Raw genomic sequence first — 22005 nt, forward strand, 5'->3', positions numbered from 1 at the left:
TTACCTCCACTCCTCTATGGAAAACTTTTATGAAACCCTCCTACATTGTTGGTGGGAATGTAAATTGGTGCAGCCACTATGGAGAACAGTATGGAGGTGCCTTAAAGAACTAAAAGTAGAGTTAGCATATGATCCAGCAATCTCACTACTGGACATATACCCAGAGAAAACTTTAATTTGAAACATACATGCACCCTAATGTTCACTACAGCACTATTTACAATAGCCAAGGCATGGAAGCAACTTAAATGTCCATTGACAGATGAATGGGTAAAGAAGCTATGGTACACATATACAATGGAATATTACTTAGCCATAAAAAATATGAAATAATGCCACTTGCAGCAACATGGATGGACCTAGAGATTATCATACTAAGTGAAGTAAGTCTGACAGAGAAGGACAAACATCATATGATATCCCCTGTATGTGGACTCTAATAAAAATGATACAAGTAACTTATTTAAAAAATAGAAACAGACTCACAGAAAACAAATTATGGTTACCGAAGGAAAAGGGGGGGAAGGGATAAATTAGGAGATTGAGATTAACAGATACAAACTACTATGTGTAAAACAGATGAACAACAAGGGAACTTGTATAGCACAGGGAACTATGTTTGATACCTTGTAATAAACTATAATAGAAAAGAAATGAGAAAAATGTATACATATATACTTTGCTATAGAGCAGAAACTAACGCATTGGAAATCAACTATACTTAAATTTAAAAAAAGAATTTCTGATGTGTTTGTATACATTTTTTTAAATTAAATGTGTTGCTACAAAAGGAGTTCCCATTGTGGCTCAGTGGTTAATGAACCTGACTAGTATCCACGAGGATGCGGGTTCCATCCCTGACCTTGCTCAGTGGGTTAAGGATCCGATGTTGCTGTGGCTGTGGTGTGGGCTGGCAACTACAGCTCTGATTCAGTCCCTAGCCTGGGAACCTCCATATGCCACAGGTGTGACCCTAAAAAGACAATAAAATAAACAAATAAATAAATGTGTTTCTACAAAATGTTCCTTGGGTATGTGTATGTGTGTATTATAAATTTTATTGTTTCAATTCTCACTCAGGATTATTTTTAAGATTCACCATGTACCTCATAAATCAAATATACATTAATAAAAAAAGATTCACTACGTAGTTGTATATAACCCAATCTGCTGCTTTTAATTACTACATAATGTGTCCATTCTTCACATTGGATCTGTTTACTCCCCCAAAGATGGTCACTCAGCTTGCTATAATTCCCTGACACCACGAATTATGATGCAAAGAACATCCCCATACATGTCCCAGATGAAATTTTTCAATCATTCCTTTAGGCTGATGCCCAGGAGTAAAAGTCCTGGGCCATTCTGCACAGAGAATTTCAGTGCTGTACCTGTAACCTATCAACCTCCCCATCACACACACACACACACACACACACACACACATGTACACGCACACGCACACTCCTCCCCAGCTGCCCTATATCAGCATCTGCATCTCCTTGCCTGTGTGGGTTTTCTCAGCAGACCTCAACCAATGCCTAATGAGAGTTATAAAAAAGATACTCCAGCTCTTTACCCCTTTGGTTGGAGGGCAAACCATGAGAGTCTTATTCTACACTGTCTCCTAGACTTCCCCAGTTAAGCTCCATTAACCCCCAGTGGTAACTTGCCTGAAAACAATTCCCTTTATTGAGTGCCTTTCCTTCTCTACGTCACTTCTCCACTCCACTCTCCTACCAGGGTTTCCTATCATCTCCCACATAAATTACTTCCTTTCTGATCTTTATTTTGGGGTCTGTTTGCGGGGAACTCAAGACATAAGTGTGTGTTTATCTATCAAGACTAAGTAGTATTCAGTTGCTCAGCAGAAGACTATACAACATCTCACTTCCCACAGCAACGGTGAGAGTGGTACCCGTGTTCCACATCCTCCCCTACACTGGCTTATCCACCCTTCTCATTTGTACCATTTAATTTGTATAAGTGATATCTCATTTTTTTAAAGTTTTTTTGGAAGTATAGTTGATTTACAAGGTTGTGATAATTTCTGCTGTACAACAAAGTGATTCGGTTATACATATACAGACGTCCAATTCATTGTTATTTTATAATTTCCATTTCTCTGATTTCTTATCATTGCAAATGTTTTTTTATTTGTGTTCCCATCTCCACTTCTGCAACAAAGATTAATGATAACAGCTAACACTAGATCATGCATGCACATTCCACGAGGCCATAATACAACAGCTCTGTATGTATATTTACTCAATATATCATGATGCCAACCTAAGTTCTATACTTATCATTCACATTTTGAAGATAAACCAAAACAGTTAAGAAACTTTCGCAAGGTCAAATAGCTAGTAAGTAACAGGGTCTGGGTTGAAATCTGGACTCAGGCTGAGAAGCTGTGCTCTCAGCTCCCTTCCTCTGCTGCCTTTCCTGATTTAACATTGGAAGAACCTTCCCTCTTCTATTCCAGTTTCCTTTGAGCATGACTTCCCTTCCAAGCAAACCAATAATTTAGGAACTGAGTCCTAGAATTGGGTGGTGGTTCATTACTTGGGGAACAGTATCCTGAGCCTCTTTAGCTGTGCAATACAAAGAACACTTGGTTAGCACAATCATTACAAAGTGAAATAGTCTCCTTAATTAAATACGCTAGTCAACCGAGGATTGGATGGCTACCATACTAAGACGTGAAAAGGGACACCCTAAAATGATAAGGCCTGTATTAGTTTTATTTTTGCTGCTATAAAAATTACCACAAACCTAACAGTTTACGGCAGTACAAATATATTACCCCACCCTTGTTACGGCCAGTTCCCACAAGCTCCACTTCTTCCTCTGCTCTGGGTCTCAAAAGGCTGGCCCAAGGAGTCCTCGGAAGCCCTCATCTGAAGCTCCCCATCTGGAAGGAGAATTTGCCTCCACAATCTCTCATGCTGTTGGCCGCATTCTGTTCCACGTGGCGTTGGGGCTGAGTTTCCCATTTGCTCACTGGCTATCAGCTGGAAGTCCCCCTCATCACTTATGGCCATCATGCTCTGACCTCCATCTTCAGACAAGCAACAGTGTAGAAAGTCCCCTTCCTGCCTCTCATCTCTGACTTTTTCTGTTGCAGCTTTTCTGCCTCCAGTCACAGAAAGTTCTCTGCTTTGGGGGGGCTGGTACAGTTAGATGGGGCCTACCTCAAAAATCCAAGATAAACTCGCATTTTTAAGGTCCACACCTTTAATTAATGTATATGTTCCCTCTGCTATATAATATAACATATTCTTAGGTTCCACAGGTTAAAGCAAGAACATCTTTGAGGGGAGGGAGTGATTACTGGTCACCAAAAAGAGCCTCATTGGAATCTGGAGCACCATTCCAAATTTCATTCCTAACCATTCCAAACAATACTACCTACCTTACAGGATGATCATGAGAATTAAATGAGTTAATGTGTGTAAAGTGCTTAAAAGAGCATCTGCAAAGTGCTACCTAAATGCTTGTTGAACGAATGAGTGAATGACTGAAGGTCTGACTACTTGAAAGACTGGAAGCATCTTTCCACTACAGCTGAATGTTGTTCCCCACTGGCAGCGTTGGAAGTTATCAGTGGGGAGGAGGATGGGAAGGGAGGAGGTAGAGAAAATCCCTGATAGCAAGTATGTTTAGTTGTCCTTTGTAGTAGGCAATGAAACCTCTTATTTGGATATTCTGGTTATTTGAAAGCTTCCTGAGAAGGTAAAACTGTGATTATGGTTGCGTACATAACTAATTTATTTTAAGGCCCAGTTAGTCAACAGATCTCTGCTCTGGTTTGGGTTTGGCAGTAGATGATCCCATGTGTTGCATCACACACTGTGATGTTGTTCTAGAGGCCCTACCCCCTTGCCTTGGTATCCCTAGAAACACAGCTTTCCTGGCAGGAGACCATCATCCTAGAAGTTGAGAAACAAATACAGGCTTTTTCCTACCCTTGATGGCACCTCTTAATCTCCATATTCCCATTACTCTCTCCAGTTCTTTTGCTCTCCCCAGGACAGGAGTCATAAACAGAGAGACCCTTTATAATAATAAATCACTTGGGTACCCTCCAATTGCAAAGCGCTTTCATCCACCCAAGAAGCAGCATGTTACAGTGGATTTGAATCGGGACTATGCTATTTACTAGCTATTTGATTTTGGAAAACTTTCACATCCTCTGGTGCAAAATGGATTGAGTAAGAACTGCCTTCAGCCACTGTTGGAATGAGGGCCAATTGTAATTGAAGTACCTAGCAGTCCCTGGTACATGAAAAGCACTCAACAAATGGCTACTATTGCTACACATTATTTTTAGGGATACCAGAAAAAGTATATAAGACACCAGGTAAACAACAAATAACTTTTTCGTATTCTTTAGTGTATTGCAGGGGCATATATATATGGACTTTATTTGCTAAATCTGACAACCCCAATTATTTCATTTGATCCTTGGGATAATCACTGAAATAGAGATCATTCACATTTTACAGGCGAGGACACTAAGACTCAGAAGTGATATGAAATAATCATAAACATATTAAGTAGTAGAACCTGTTCTCTTTTTTTTGGCTGGGCCCAAGGCATGCAGAAGTTCCTGGACCAGGGATCGAACCTGGATCACAAAAATGACCTGAACCACAGCAGTAACACAGTTAAGCCAGATCCTTAACCCTCTAGGCCACCAAGAAACTCCCTCTTTTTTTTTAAAGACAGCTTTGGGGTTTGTTTGTTTTTTTCTCAAAAAGGATGCTCTTTGGTGTCTATTGTTTTCCTCTCTCTTTACCCTCATGTCACCCACAGAGAGGTGAACCATCTAAACATAGATGCTCATGCATGAAATGTTCACATGAACAGAGAATAAGGGTAGCATGGGATTGCCGTGCTATCCAGAAGCACAGGTGGTTTGGAGAGTTCTCTAAACAGGAGAACTGCCTTTAAACACAAGGGTTGAGGAGTTCCCATTGTCACTCAGTGGTAACGAACCCAGCTAGTATCCATGAGGATGTAGGTTTGATTCCTGGCCTTGCTCAATGGGTTAAGGACCTGGTGTTCAGCGAGCTGTGGTGTAGGACACAGATGTGGCTCAGATCCCACGTTGCTGTGGCTGTGGTGTACTCTGGCAGCTGCAGCTCTGATTTAACCCCTAGCCTGGGAACTCCTATATGTTGCAGGTGTGGCCCTAAAAAGACAAAAAATTTAAAAATTTAAAATTAAAAAAAAATAAAGGTGAGGATTAAGATGAGGTGGGTTAAAAATAAAGATGGATTTTAATTCCATTATTACTTAATACTAACAGAGTACATGGTGTCTTTCAGGCAATATCTAGTCAGAGTCTACTGTGTGTACTAAGCAGTGAGCTCGCTCAGGGTAGGCATGGCGTCAGAGGACAGGAAGATACCACGGGTACACCGTTAAAATCCGAAAGGTCAAAAACCAGGACTTTTTTTTTTAATCCACATATCCCCCATCTGCCTTGCTTTAGCTGTGTCTTGTTCCGCATGGTTTATCAGCATCTGCATCAAAGAATGACTAGAGGAGATAAAGTTCAAACTAAGTATTGACTGCTAACACATCTTTACAGCTGAGGTTTAGGTTGTCCGTGAGACCACGCTAAAGCAGGTCGGAGTTACAGGAAACATCAACAGTTGGCCTTATCAATAATGATACGTGATGAGGTGGGAGAAGAACTTTAAGATCAGCTTTGAATTATCTTCTTGTGAGGACACATCAAAAGAAGGTAAAACCAATCTCCATAGACCTAGAGGCCAAGAGCAGTCAATCTCTCCATTCCCACCTAGGGAGGCTTCAGTAGTATGATCCCCATAAAGTATCCTGCCCTAGTTTTCTTTTTATAAGGTCTCTTCAAAAGAACTCTTATTTCTTATGTCTGCCAGTACACTAAATGAATTTTTTTTTTCTATTGCAAGGATATACTAGGAAAAAATTGAACACACTGGTACTTATATATGGCGTTAACTCCAGTAGCTGAAACAGGAACTCGCCCACTGGGAGAAGAGAGTTCTGTGGGCCCTCAAAATTACCACTGCACCCAGGAGGCTGATTTTCTTTTTCTAGAGTGCATTTTGCTGACCTTTTCACAACTATTCCCATTGCCTCTTTTTCCTGCACAGGGGCACCCTTTTCTGCCTATTTTAGCTTATATTTTCATTGATTTACTTGAAGGGGTAGAGAGGCTGAACTTGGAATATTATTTTTAATCTGCATAAAAAATTCCTTTTCCCCTTTCCATATTTATGAGAGTCTGATTTTGGTCTCCAAGAAGGAAATCACTCTACTGTGTGGAAAATGCTTACGGCAGCCCAAAGGGTGACAGGCCAACTGGGCCCCCGAAACTCTTAATAACAACACCTGTTATCGCAACTCAGTTCCACACAACCAGACTGGGAAGATCTGCTGTGAAATTGCACTTGTTTACTCTGCAATAAATCAGAAAATCGCTTAGCTCGAGAACCAGAGCCTCCTTAAAGCAGTATTTCTCAAATTATGGGACATGGACCACCTGCATTAGACTTAGGGAAAAGGCCAATGTCTGGGCTCCACGGCAGACCTATTGCTGGATCAGACTCTGCAATTAACAGCAACGAGTCTTTAAAACTTTTGCCTTGGAGAAGGTATAAATGTGACCCTAAACGAACTTTATGACTCATTTCCTCAATGGTTCGGCTTCCATGGAGTAGCTAATTACTGCCCATGACTTCATCACATCCCTGCATCCTCTGGCCCACACACCTAGGGCAAGAATGGATGAGTCGAGAAGTGACCACATCTGAGAGGAGCACTGGGCAGCGTTTAGGACCCCAGCGCACGTCTCAGCTCCAGTGTCCATGATTCTGTGGCCTCTCCAGTGGGTTCAGTGTCTAGAGGACCCACTGACTGAGATGGCCTCTGCTTTACACTCACAGGGAGAGATACAAATGCATAATTCCACACGCACACATAAAAACCAAGAATTAACAGAAAACTTATTTAAAAAGTAACTTAACCATGAATATATATATGCTAATTCATTGAAACTACAAATTGAATATCCTGTGGTTTTTCTATTAACTTTCAATCCCTTCTCACTGGGAATCAGTAAGATCATTAGTCAGATGTAGTTCAAGGAATTCTCTTTTTCCTGGTCTGGTATGGATAGTGCTGTTGTCGTGTTTTTGTTTTGTTTTGTTTTTAATTTGTCTGCTACCTGCATGGTGCCCTGGTCCTCTTCTATTTTAGGCTTGTCATTTCCTCATGATATGACACAGTGCCAGCATCCCAACATTTCCAGGCATCCTGTAATAGCTCAAAGCCTGGCTCTTATCCACTGAAACTGCTCGATTGAATTGCTGTGCTCTAGCTCACTCCCTAATTACTCAGAATTAAAGTGCTTCCCTCGACATCCAGATCTCTCTGAAAAATGTCTGTCCCCGGGAAAAGGCACAGTTCTGTGGTCTGCACTCACACTGCACACACATACACACACACACCACCCTCCGCCACCCCTGGCCACTTCCCATCCCCTCCACCCTCTACTGACCCGGCTCTGAGCCTCCTGTCACTGGCTCAGGAGGGCTGCCTGTTTCCTGAGTCTGGCAGGTGAAAATACCATCTGCACTGAGATGCCCTCCCCTCTCCTGGAAAAATTCCTTATTCTCACAAAAGCCCTTGCTCTGTATCATATTTCCTGTGACCAGACACTCTCAAGGCACCCGAAGGTTTCCTGCCTCTGTCACGAGGGGTACTGTATTATGGAGGCCAGTGGAAGCCTCCCAACCTGTCTGCAAGTGACAGAGAAACTGAGAACTTCCCCTCCTGAGGGACCACGGCCTTCGTGCAGAGCTCGCAGACTAGACAGGGAGACAGGAGTTCACGGGAAGCTTCTTCTAGTGGGTGTCGTGCCTTCACGGACCAGCCCACTAGGTCAGACACAGGGTCCTAGGTTACCTGCAGAGAAGATCCTGCTCCTGTTTGCTGTGTGATAAAGAACTCACAGTCCGGGGTGTCAGTCATGGGAGGTGCCTGGGGAAGACGCAATACTGAAGGCGGCACCTCTCCCCGCTGCTGCTGAGAATAAGGGCACTAAGTGATCACCCAGCTTCATACAGAGATAATCACGTGGGCGGGAAGGACTCAAATTTCCAGCAACAATTAAGCCACTGTTTTCATCAGGTGATAAAAATTACATTAGGAATAGAAATATACAAATGAACTTCCTGGGTACATGATTGGTACTGATGAGTTTATGATGAAGTCCTCCAAAGTAGGAAGTTGAATTTTAAACTGTTCTTGGATTTTGTTCAAAGTCCATATTGGGGACGATGAGGTGCTAGCTATCACTGTTTAATTACTCCAGAAAACTAGTCTTTCTCAAAAATGGCCCATTCCTAAGGGAAACCCTTCTATAATGAAAGGTAATAAAGATCTCTAATTGCATGAAATGAGAATTTTCTAGTTAATTTGGGCAGAAAAATTGAATCAAGTTGGAAAATACATGCTGCACATCTTTGATCTTCCAACTAAATAAAGCAGCACTAGAGATGTTTACAATTCTTTTTGCTGTATTTGTTTTTTACTGGAATTATTCTGATGATTCTACATAGACCTGAATTATCAAAATAAAAACCTGATTTACTGGAATATTCTTCTTCATGGGAACAACAAAAGTATTCTCCCTATGATTTTTTTAATGGCTGTAACTGCAGAAATCTCAAGCTTCCTCTAAGTAGGAAACAGACATATCTAAGTGAGACAACTGATTCAAAATATTCTTTTATTTATTCAATAGCTATTTGACCAGGAGCCAGGCTAGCCAACTCATGAAATGGACATTCCTTTTCTTTCATCTTTTGGATCAAATACACATACATGCTTGCAGAAACATTTCCAAAGATGAAAAATTTTTTTTTGTCTTTTTAGGGCCGCACCCACAGCATATGGATGTTCCCAGGCTAGGGGTCGAATCACAAACTGTAGCTACTGGCCTATAACAGAGCTACAGCAACACCAGATCCGAGCCACATCTGCGACCCACACCACAGCTCACGACAACACCAGATCCTTAACCCACTGAGCAAGGCCAGGGATCAAACCTGCATCCTCATGGATACTAGTCAGATTCGTTTCCACTGAGACAGGACATGAACTCTCAAGATGAAAATGTTTGTAAAGTAAAATTGTCTCCCTCCCATGTTAATAATAGCTAATCACGATGATTAGCTATTAAATGATTCCTTCTCTAGCGCCTTTATTTAAATAATCATAGCATGCACATATCTTTATCATTTTCTTTATACTGTAAATATTATAAACCATACACATATTATCCCGTAACTTTTTTCACTCCACTATAAACTGAATCACATCTAAGACAAGATACACATATACCTCATTATTTTACTGTACCATACAGTATTTTATAGACTAAAACTCCATCATTTAAAAATTCAGTAGTCCTCTCGTGGGAGTGTTAAGAATCCCGCATTGTCACTGCAGCAGTTTGGGTCACTGCTGTGGTGCAGGTTTGATCCCTGGCCGAGGGATTTCCACATGCTTTGGGCTCAGCCCCAGCATTCAGTCATTACCTTGTTGACAGAGCTTCAGTTTTTTCCTAGCTTTTGTGAATACGAAAATTGCCGTAATAAACATTCTCTAATGTATACATTTACATGCACATTTTTTGTTCAGTATATTCTCAAAAATATACATTGCTCTGTTCAAGATACATGCACTTGCAACTTTAATAAAAAATTCCAGATAACTTTTTTACAAATTTTGGCAATTTACAGTCACACCAGCATGTGCCCTCATACCCCAGCCAGCACTTGGTATTATCATTTTTAATTTTCAAATCTAATGGTTAAACATGGTAGCTCATTTTTGTTTGAATTTGTATTTCCCAGATGACAAAGTTTCATATATTCATTGGACATTTTCCCTTTATTTTCTGTGGACTGTCTCTTGATATCCTTAGGCCATTTTTCTATTGGATTGTTTATAATTTGCTTGCACATTTGCTAGAAACTCTTTGAAATAGAATCCTTTGCTATGTTTATTGCAAACATTTTTTCCCAGCCCACTTGATCATTTGACTTTTGACTTTTTTAATGTTTTCTTTTGCCATACTGAAGCTTTTAATTTCTATGTAAAAAATTTCTGTCAAATTTTAGTATTCTTTTTTTTTCTAAGAAGTTTACCCTCAATCCCTACTGCAAAGATACACAAAGATTCTCTGCATTTTGTAGCCTTTACAGCTGTAGGTTCCTATGACATCTTTTAGAACCAGCCTCTATTTTTTCCCCCAAACCCTTTTCTACATACATCTATGTGCTCTCGTCCTATGCTCCATTCTCTAAGTCACTCTGGATTTTGTGGGTGGGGAGTAGGGGGTGGGTTGTTGTTTTTTGTTTGTTTTTATTTTTTGTTTTGTTTTGTTTGCAGACTTGATGTGTTCTGTCAAGGAATAAAATAGGAGTTCTCATCATAGCTCAGTGGTAATGAACGCGACCAGTATCCCTGAAGAGGGGGGTTCAATCCCTGTCCTCACTCAGTGAGTCGGGAATCCGGCATTGCTGTGCTCTGGGGTGTAAGGTGCAGATGCGGCTCAGATCCTATGTTGCGGTGGCTGTGGCGTAGTCCAGCAGCTGTAGCTCTGACTTGTGACCTAGCCTGGGAACTTGCATATGCTGTGGGTATGGCCCTGAAAAGAGAAGAAGAAGAAGAGGATGAGGAAGGGGAGGAGGAGGAGGAGGGGGAGGAAGAAGAGGAGGAAGAAGAAGAGGAAGAAAACAACATGGGAATATTATTTGCAAGGTACTTTCGTTTTATAAAAATGCTGTGGACAGAAAGTGCACAGTGCAGGGAGGGCAAATACATGACACGAGCACCCATCCCTTGTTACCTGCCACACAGACCTACTCCCACATTCTAACATTTTCTACATTCCCATACACTCTGGCCGTGGCTCTTAAATCCTTCCCAATAAAGCACCAGCAGTAGATGGCATTCCTCCAACAGAGCCACAACTATGACTCCCATCCCACCTGCTTTCTAGAACCTTGTTGCTCCCCCACCAAGAGGTGGAGTCTACTTCCCCTCCTCTTGAGTCTGGGCAGATTTGTAGCTCACTTGTAACCAAGAGAATGTACAACTCTGCTGGCCTTCCAAGGTTAAGTCATAAAAGATGATGCGGTTTCTGTCTTCTTAGCTGAAATGCTCACGCCCTAGGGTGGAATAAGGTGTCTTGCAGTCTCCAGGCATTCCACAACCCTGAGCCTACAGTGCTGTGAGGAAGCCTTGCAGAGAGAGCACATATATAGAAAGAGAGAGGGAGATGCTTTGTCAGCCCCCTGCTGCTCCAGACCTCCGCTGCCCCAGCCACTGGTTGACTGTTCTGCTTGGAAGACCCTAACCCAGCTGAGCCCTCTTCCTGAATGTCTGACCTACAGACACCAAGAGTCATAATAAAATGTTTAGAGTTTTTTAAGCCCCTAAGTGTTGGGATGGTTTGATACATAGCCATAAATAATTATAAGGGCACACTGGACAGTGATAGGCAACCGTATGGAATTATCCATGAGTTGAAACCTATTAACCACCCCTTGCCTAAATACAGGTGAAATTTTAAGCACCTACAAGTAAGTTTTTGTTTTGTTTTGTTTTGTTTTTTGTTGTTTTTTTTTTTTTTTTTGTCTTTTTGTCTTTTGTAGGGCCGCTCCCGCGGCACACGGAGGTTCCCAGCCTAGGGGTCTAATCAGAGGTGTAGCCACTGGCCTACACCACAACCACAGCAACACGGGATCTGAGCTGAGTCTGCGACCTACACCACAGTTCACGGCAATGCTGGATCCTTAACCCACTGGGCAAGGCCAGGGATCGAACCCACAACCTCATGGTTCCTAGTCAGAGTTGTCAACCACTGCACCACAATGGGAACGCCAAGATATTTTTAAGAACTTTTATAGGTTCCTTAAATCACTCAGTAATATTTTTTTTTCTCTTAGGTATAATGCTGGCTTTGCTATCTTTCCACCTTTCCAGGAAAGAATTCCCTACCTTACCCACCATGCCTCCCCACCTCCTCTCCAAAAGCACAAGAGAACAGTGGACAAAAGATCCAGAACTGAGTGCTGGGGCAGCAGGAAACAGCCTACATATCATCTTCTGGTCCACAATCAGTCCCTCCCACGAGATGTCCAAGCAAAAATCCTTTCAGCCTGGGGTTTTTGTGCTAAGGCTTTGTTGGTACTAAGTAAGCACCCTCAGAAGAGTTCATTTCTTTATACATCTTTTTATAATTTTAGAGACTTTCAAACGGAGTGCATCATCTTATTTTTTCATTTTTGGGGTCCCACCGGGTTCTCTCCCCGCCTTCTTCCACACACACCCCATCTCCAAGGTAACCCATGTTAACTGCTTACATGTATCCACATATCCATATATCCACGTATTTTCATCTATGCTCAAATACTGCTACACAGACAGAGAGGCGGACACGTACATTGCCATATGAAGAGCTAATGCTTGTAGACTTTAACCACATGGGCTGTGTGAAGGGTCATACAACTGAGAGCAAGCCGCACCGCCATGCCTTCTTCCCTTCCTCCCCATTTACACCTGACCCCCGTTCCCACTGCCTTTCTCCCCCTTCCCACATCCTTTGAAGCTAGAACATTGCTACTTATGTTTTCATCTCTCCATCCCTTTGTTCCCTTCCTTCATGGCCTTTCTAGTAATGTTTATTGTTGTTCTTTTGATGTCTTTGCAAGGAACTCAGGCAGACAAAGAGATAAAGGCTGGACACACACAGGAACTCCAGCGGAATGGCTGGCAAACCTCCTTGCCCTTCTTAAACTGGAGAAGAGATGGTACCTCACCAGATGGGTTCGCTGACCTTTCCGTTCAGTAATCACTTTTGTATCTACTACACATTCCAGAAGGCAAGTTAGAAAAACACAATTAGTTTTCTAGCTATCATTGTTCTATTGTCACCATAGCGACAGATGTTTTGTGAACTCAGCTGCTTTATTGTGAAAGCAATGTGGGTTGGAAACTGGCCTTGGGGAAGTGGCAAAGAACATGAGATTCAATTCTGATATATTATCCTGTGGACTTTCTTTTCTATATTAGCTTTTCTTTTAAATATACTTTATCACGAGGCAATAACATAAAATAAAATAGGTCAAAGGGTCATCTTTTGAATTTCTTCAATGGTTACCCAGTTCAATAGTATAGGAACAAGTCTTGGTGGGAGCTTGAAAGCAGAATCAAATATGTGCGAAACCAAAGAACTTCAAAAGCAGCCAAAGAAACCATAATGGTTAATGTGATGTGTACTGAACATTGGGTGAGGTGATTTCATTCTTGTGAACATTAAATTCTACTTAAGGGCCAAAATTAGAAATGGAAACTCATACATTTGGCATCTGACACCGTTTGGTTAACTAATTAGAGCCCTGATTCATCGTAAATGAGACCATTCCGAATCCAAATGGCTGCTGATAAATCAAACTAAATAATGGTACACTCAACCTTTAAATTCCCCCAAAGATACATATGCAGAAGAGAAGAATACAATGGGGGTGAAAAAAGAGGAGTAAGAAATTCATGTTATCATTGCTAATTTGTGCCAACAGTGAAGTCAGGAAGCATGTTACCTAGAGAATATGTTTTTGCAAGTGGCTAGGGCGTGTCATTTACTGAATAAGCCATCAAGCGCAGAGGGACTTAGAAGTAGATTTGTTTGATTTCTAAGACATGGAAAATCCCTGGTCTTTTGCATGAAATTACACAGGAAGGAATCAGGCATAAGACAAGGAAGTTTATGCCATATAGAAAACCTAGAAATTCGAATAAAATAATTTGATGGTAGATAGGCACAAAAGTTGTTTCAGTTCCCAGTCATGTTGTTTCAACCATAAATTAGGATTTAGCTATATTGCAAACACAAATTCATGAATTTCATTAAAAATTTAGGGTATCGGAGTTCTCACCGTGGCTCAGCAGATTAAGAATATGACTAGTGTCCATGAGGATGTGGGTTTGATCCCTGGCCTCACTCAGTGGTTTAAAGAATCCAGCGTTGTCTCAAGTTGTAGTGTAGGTTGCAGGCATGAGTCAGATCTGGCATTGCTGTGGCTGTGGCAAAGGCTAGCAGCTCCAGCTCCCTTTTGACCCCTAGCCTGGGAACCTCCATATGCCACAGGTATGGCAGAGAAGGAAGGAAGGAAGAAAGAAGGAGAGAAAGGAAGAAAAGAAAAGAAAAAAAATTTTAGGATATCAAGGTGAGAACTAGTACTATCTATCAGCCTATTTCCTTGATGCTAAATGTCATCATATATTGTCATTCACAGAGACAAATTTTAAATTAGGAAATTGGAAAATTTTAAAAACCAAAGAATGAGATCTAATGAACACTGAAGAAAGGTATGACCACATTTATCTATTTATGATTCTAAATCTGACTAAGGAGGCTTTCTGGAAATATAAGGCACTAGTACCAAAAACCTGGGTTCAAATCTTGAATCTGCTTCTTACTAGCTATGTGATTCAGACAAATTCCTTTTTTTTTTTTTTACCCCCACCCCCTCAGACAAATTCCTTAACCTCTAAACTTCAGGTACTTTATCTATAATATCCACTGTATAATGTGAGGATTAAATGGGAAAATGCATGAAAAGAGCTTATTTCATCTCCCGGGACACAGAACTATTATTATTGCTATTGTTGCCATTCAGCTGTACAATCTACCCAACAATTTTAACAGCTTTTTTTTAAACCTTAGGAGATTATGGCTAATAATTCATACACATTTTAAAGCCAAATTTATTAGTGTTTGTTTTGAAATAGGATCAAAGATATAGCCATTGGGCTTCACATTAATGACAAATAAGGCCTGAAATCTATATATTCCATCAACTGGTATTTCTGACCAGGATTAGAAATTGTCACAGAAAATATTTAAATTAAATCTGAAAAGAGTTTCTCTAGAGTCTGCAGTAATCTGAGAGATATCAGAATAAAATAGCTGAAGGAGTAATAAGAAGAAAGGAAATTGGACATAAACCCATGTGCATAAAATACTTATTTGCATGATAGATATTAGCCCTCCATTTGCAGCATCACATTGAAAGAATATAAATGTCAATTTATTTAGAAATGAAGTTGCCTAGGATTTAGATCAACAAGTTAATGTCATCATAAATGCTCCTTCGGCAATGTGTGGCATAAGAAGGGTAATTGGGAAATAGTGAAGAGTTATACAATTATCTTACATTTGTTTAATCTAGTGAAATTGACAGATAATGGTTTACTTCAAATTGGTTTCTGAGAAATGAAAAAAACACAGGGAACATGTAGAAAAATCAAATTAGCTTGGATGAAGAGCTTTTCAAGAGGCAGGGTACTTCTGTTCAGAAAGCTAAGGTATCCTGAGCCTTGTTATTTCAAAAACCACAATTTTCACTATCTGAAGTTAACACTGAAACGAAGCAGGACCTGCAGGGCTCTCTGAGGTAACAAAACCCCTTGGTGTCCCCTATTTTTGTTTGTAGAAAAAGTCAAATTTGATCTTCGATGTGGGAGAAAACATACTCAGACACTTGTTTTGAGAAACAAGCCACCTCAACTTTTATCACCTTTCTCAGAGAGGCAAATCCTGCTCTTACTAATCCTAGGACAAATAATTCTATCTCCAATACCTAACCCCGCTCCCCCGAGATTCAAACTCATAATATATGATCCCACTTGGAGGAAGCCTTCAGGAGTCTGGGTTGGCCCAGCATCTCCTCTGAAGCATCCCTTCATGTGGCTATCCTACTATTCTGCTTCAGACTGGTACTGTAACAGCAACACCCAGGAGACCCCACACTGTGGCAGCTCCAGGATGTCTCTGGGCCCCTCAGGGCCTCTCCTACCCAAGACATTATCGCTACCCAAGTGCCAAGCTGGAATACTGGGCTGGTCTCGGTGAGTGGAGAGGCAAGGAATCCTGTGAACACTGAACTTCAAGGAAAATGGATTTCCTCAAGGAAATTGGACAGAGATGCTTAGGAACATCTTTATACTGTGCTCCCCTTTCTTCAGTTAAAATGTTTTTCTTGGGAATTTAAGTATGATGAGTACATGCAACTGGAGTTGGGGAAAGTATGACTTCTACAGCTCCCTGTATGTTTCTTCACTGACCTAATCTGTTCATTGCATTAAAGCTACACTCAGGTGTCCTAAAACTATATTTTATAGTTTGCAGAAATCTCAATCCTTCCAACTCTTTGCCATTTAAACCTTACTGTGGATTCTGTTTTAATTTCTGACCACACCAGTCTTTTTGTCTCGAAAAACATCTCAATTAAAAATAAATCTCAGGAGTTCCCATCGTGGCACAGCAGAAACGAATCTAAGTAGGAACCATTAGGTTGCAGGTCGATCCCTAGCCTTGCTCACTGGGTTAAGGACCTGACGTTGCCGTGAGCTGTGGTGTAGGTTGCAGACAGGGCTCGGACCCTGTGTTGCTGTGGTGTAGGCCGGCAGTTGTAGCACCAATTGGACCCTTAGCCTGGGAACCTCCGTATGCCATGGGTACGGCCCTAAAAAGCAAATAAATAAACAAATAAATCTTGAGTCTGAGATTTATTATTAATTTACATATTTGTTAATATCATAATTATTAAGATATTATTTATTAATATATTTATACATAAATATACTTCAGACCTGAGGCCTGGCCCTTTGGCCAAAGAGGATATTCTTGAATGATTTTGCAAGAAAGCCTTTCTAACAACACCCAAAATCTGTGCCAAAGTGAGAAAAGAGGCTGGCTCATTAGGGAAAATTTCTGGTAAACATCCCCCAGCATCTGGATATTCAAGCACAGAGGTTAATGACTTTGGTGACCCTTTGGTTGTTGTTCACGTTAGTGATTATGAAAGCCTGGACCATGGAAGAAGAAATTTTTTTTTAGCAGAAATTCAATAAACACACAAAAGAAGAATAACACGAAGTGCCTAGAAGAGCAAAACAGGGGTATTTTTTTCCCACACACAGGTCTGATATCAGGGCAGGAATTTGGTGAGGTGGGGGCACAGCTCCTTGGATTCCCTGATCTTCAGCCACCCGCTTCTTACCTCCTCCCCCTCACTCTGCCTGGTTCCCACTTCCCTGGGGAACCGCAGAGACCAGCCGCAAAGACCCTCTAATCTACCATCAGACTCTTAGGTTTGTTCTTGTTCACGCTTGAGTATATAATAAGCTTATACTTGTTAATATGTATATTTCCCTCCCAACTTGAGATCACTTTGGGCCCAGGTGGAAAGCTGTGGGGCATTCAAGACAAAGTGTCAGTGCCTTCAGGCTATTAGAAAGTCTTTGGGGAGTTCCTGTCGTGACTCAGTGGTTAATGAATCCGACTAGGATCCATGAGGTTGTGGGTTTGATCCCTGGCCTTGCTCAGTGGGTTAAGGATCCATCATTGCCATGAGCTGTGGTGTAGGTCACAGACACGGCTCGGATCCTGCATTGCTGTGGCTCTGGTGTAGGCCAGAGGCTACAGCTCTGATTCGACCCCTAGCCTGGGAACCTTCATATGCCACAGGTACAGTCCTAGAAAATGCAAAAAGATGGAAAAAAAAAAAAAAGTCTTTGGTAGCAAGAAGAAAATGCATTTAACTCCTTTCTGGAAGCACTGGATTTTCTTCCCTTTTCTTCTTTCCATCTGTTCCCCAACCCCGACACCCACCCTCCTACCCCGCCACCATCCCCCCCAACACACCCGCCTGCCTTCCTCCCTAGTTCTTTATGCCCTAAATAGATTTCTAGCAGCCCACTGGACTTAGGGACATCTCACATTAAATATTAAAACAAATGTTCATAAAGCAGGGGAAGCTTGTAAAACTGTTAAGTACTAACAGCAGTGTTATGGGACTTGTTCTTACCGCTAACTTTAAGCAATTGCAAGTCTAAAGAGTTTAAATTTTTCATGCCTTGAAAATAGAATTAAGTTTTCAAAGACTGAGATAAAGAAATTGCCTTGTTATATGCACTTCAAAACAGGTATTTATTAAAACATTTTAAAACTCACTTAGCTTTTTTTTTCTTTACAGAAAGCAGAATTAGACAGTTACCCAGATATGTTAGTTAGATGAGTTAGGAAATAATTTAATATCGTCTACCCTACTCAACTGATTCTCAAATCATACAATCTCTCCTTAATACATAATGCAGTAACTTATCCCCCACTCTAGGTTCTTTTTCCTCAAAGTTTTTGTTATATATTTTCATCAATTCCTCCTTTTTTATTATGTGTATGAGTCACTTCTGTTGGAAATCATTAGAGAAAAGGGATCTGAAGAATAAAAGTAGGCATTCTCATATTCTGTTGAAGCATAAGCTGGCACAAAAGTTCTGGAGGGCAACTGAGCAATGTCTACCAAAATTATTTAAAATGTGAATAGTTTGGAGTTAACTAACCAGCATTGTCACTGCTGTGGCTCAGGTCACTGCTGTGGTATGGATTTGATCCCTGGACGGGGGAAATTCTGCATGCTGCAGACATGGCCAGAATAAATAAGTAAAATAAAAGGTATTATATATATTATAAAATGAATAGTTCTGACCCCAGAAATATCATTTGTACTACTATAATTCAACAAAATTCAAAAGTTTCGCCACAAAATATTTAATACGGCATTTTTTTTTTCTTAAAAGGACAAATGTTGGAAGCAACTTCAGGATCCTACAACAAGGGAAATACATTGAGTAAACTGCCTATAGTCCACACAACAGAATAATATGCAACCATTAAAAAGTTATCATGCAGGAATTCCTGTTGTGATCCAGCAGAAATGAATCAGACTAGGAACCATGAAGTTGCAGGTTCGATCCCTGGCCTTGCTCAGTGGGTTAAGGATCTGGCATTGCTGTGTGAGCTGTGGTGTAGGTCACAGACACAGCTCAGATCCTGCATTGCCCTGGCTGTGGCGTAGGCTCGCAGGGGTAGCTCCAGTTTGACTCCTAGCCTGGGAACCTCCATATGCTGCAAGTGCGGCCCTACAAAGTAAAAAAATTTTTGAAAATTTTTAAAAGTTATCATGCAAATGCTTAGTATTAGGATATGGTTTTCAAAAGGTTTTAAAAAAAATGAACATGTCAAAGATTTCATTTAACTCATTACTTAATCAGGGCAGAGTAAAATGTTAAAACTGGTCCAAAGGGCATTTGAGAAGGTAGGTACTTAAGGTCAATTTAATAAAGAAAAGTTCAGATAAGAGTTGAATTGAAAACAAAATTGGCTGATGTCCAAGAGGACAATAAACCATAAACTTTGGGATTATCACGGCTCCCCTTTAGTCCACTTTCCCAATGAAAATTATTTACATCTCAATGCAAACACCTCTTATCTATACAGAATTATAAAAGAGTCTATCCAGGCAATAGAAAATCAAACTTGAAAGCCCAGCAATACCGTGGAAAGATACTCACTTATCTCTTTTACATATTTCTAGGGTTCAGATAATTTTTCTGATACTAACTCCTAGGGTTGACGTAAGAATCACGTGTGTTAATACAAGCAAAACACATAGAACAGTGCCTGGCACAGAGTAATTATTAGCGATCATCAATCATCATCACAGCTGTACCTTCTGACTTTTGATTACTCATTAAAAAATCATTGAGGAATTCCTGGCAGCGTGGAAGTTAAGGATTCTGCATTGTCACTGCCGTAGTTCAGGTGTAATCCCTGGCCCAAGAAATTCCACATGCCACATGTTCAGCCACAAAAAAAAAAAAAAGAAAGAAAAATTGTTTACTTAAAAAAGGAAAGGACGGAGTTCCCACGGTGGCACAGTGGTTAACAAATCCGACTAGGAACCATGAGGTTGCTGGTTCGATCCCTGGCCTTGCTCAGTGGGTTGAGGATCCGGCGTTGCCTTGGGCTGTGGTGTAGGTCACAGACGTGCCTCGGATCCTGTGTTGCTTCAGCTCTGGCGTAGGCTGGTGGCTACACTCTAATTAGACCCCTAGCCTGGGAGCCTCCACATGTCGCAGGTACGGCCCAAGAAAAGACCAAAAAAAAAAAAAAAAAGAAAAAGAAAAGGAGGGGCGGGGGGAAGGAGACAAAGCGAATGACCAAGAAGTTTTTAATGAAACCATGTGTGATATGTGTGATTTATAGGAATTTAAGGAAAAATCATTGCAGGACTCCATCTTTTCTCAGAGAAAGTATTAAAACATTCTTAAGAAGTGCTATGTTTGTCTTTAGAACATCGTGGGCCTGGGAGGTGGGAATCAACAATTTCTAGTGACAAAATTTAAAAGATCTTGAACGTTTGGACCGGGAATGAGACAAAGTAGGCAGTGGGAGGCAGGGACGGGGAGAGCTTTTCAGAATGCATATTAGCAGCAGCAAACCAAGTCAATTAGAAAGCAGCTCAATAGGGACCCCGATGACTAAGTTTCTCCGGTTAGAAGTGGTAAATGGAAATTAACAATTATAATGCCCATAATTACTCTTTTAAGATTTCTAGAATGTTACTTTCACTTGCTTTATTTAATGTGTTGCCCCAAACATGCTGTTTTAATAGCTTTACAGCATATCATAACAGCTTCCATGGCTTCATGGCACCTCCAATATCCCCAACACTATTTTCCTATAAGGTCTTAGGCTCCTCAGTCACGAATGCTTCAGTCACAATGATTTCATGAAACCTCATAGTTTGGCAAGTCTCATTGTACTTCAAGGTCTGTGTGAAAGATCCTAGCCTTCAAAACTCTATTTCCAATTTCAATTATAAATATTAGTTGCCAAAAATAATTCCTCATGGCGGTTGTCTAAAGGTTAGGAAAGCTATTTACTCCAATTGCTCTGATGTTAGCAAAAGAGACTCAAGAATCTGATCAGAGTTTGGGACCTCCTCCCTTGGAAAAATGCACACATGCCCGTCCATACAGCACTTTGTATCTGATTCCAGAAGGGTTATTGAGCCACTGAAATCCCTCCTTGGGTCAGTTGAGCCTATATTAAGAACTGCTGGGGAGTTCCCGTCATGGCTCAGTGGTTAACAAATCTAACATCCACGAGGACGTAGCTTCGATCCCTGGCCTTGCGCAGTGGGTTAAGGATCCGGGTTGCTGTGAGCTGTGGTGTAGGTTGCAGACGAGGCTCGGATCCTGCATTGCTGGGTCTGCGGTGTAGGCGGGTGGCTGTAGCTCCGATTCAACCTCTAGCCTGGGAACCTCCATTTATCACAGGTGCGGCCCTAAAATGTAAAAACAAACAAACAAACAAAAACCCTGCTGTTTTATTTATTTTATTTATTTATTTGCTATTTCTTGGGCCGCTCCTGCGCCATATGGAGGTTCCCAGGCTAGGGGTCTAATCGGAGCTGTGGCCACCAGCCTACGCCAGAGCCACAGCAACGCGGGATCCGAGCCGCGTCTGCAACCTACACCACAGCTCATGGCAACGCCGGATCGTTAACCCACTGAGCAAGGGCAGGGACCGAACCCGCAACCTCATGGTTCCTAGTCGGATTCGTCAACCACTGCGCCACGACGGGAACTCCCCCTGCTGTTTTAGTTTTGCCTGTTTAACCGTTTATTATAGAGAATTTCAGAACCCACAAGAATTGAAAAGAATAGACAGACTCGTATAATGAACCTCCTTGTACACATCCCCCAACCCCAACAGCTATCCATCCCAGGTCAACTCTGTGCTGCTTCTATCTTAATCTGTCTTTAAATCAAGCTAGACCATCAGATAACCACACACTCAAGGTGCATTACTGTGCCTTCATGGCTTTTGCCATATGACCATTAGGCATGGTTATAACTTAGGAATGCCATGATGAATACTCAAAGTGACCTCTAGAAAAAATTCGCTTTTGTACTTCTTACCACTTCATGTTGAGGAATTTAACCACACCATACCACCCCGTCTCTGCTCATAGCTCATTACTAGGACAACCTGCACTTTTCCTAAATGACTTCTTTGGTATT

The 22005-nt window shown here is 41.2% G+C and overlaps 1 long non-coding RNA gene across 1 annotated transcript in view; it reads right to left on the reverse strand.

Moving 5' to 3' along the window:
• The window catches only part of LOC106508846 (uncharacterized), a 148960-nt gene extending 140870 nt beyond the window's left edge, over nucleotides 1–8090 (reverse strand). The window contains exon 1 of the long non-coding RNA XR_001305923.3: nucleotides 7963–8090. This is a non-coding gene — a long non-coding RNA (uncharacterized LOC106508846). The remainder of the gene's footprint in view (nucleotides 1–7962) is intronic.
• Between the last annotated feature and the right edge of the window lie 13915 nt (nucleotides 8091–22005).

This window comes from Sus scrofa, chromosome 1 (assembly GCF_054392235.1).
Source record: "Sus scrofa isolate SSC_HxYL_T2T_F1_AM1 chromosome 1, Sscrofa_HxYL_maternal_Yorkshire_Landrace_v2.0, whole genome shotgun sequence".
Classification (NCBI taxonomy): domain Eukaryota; kingdom Metazoa; phylum Chordata; class Mammalia; order Artiodactyla; family Suidae; genus Sus; species Sus scrofa.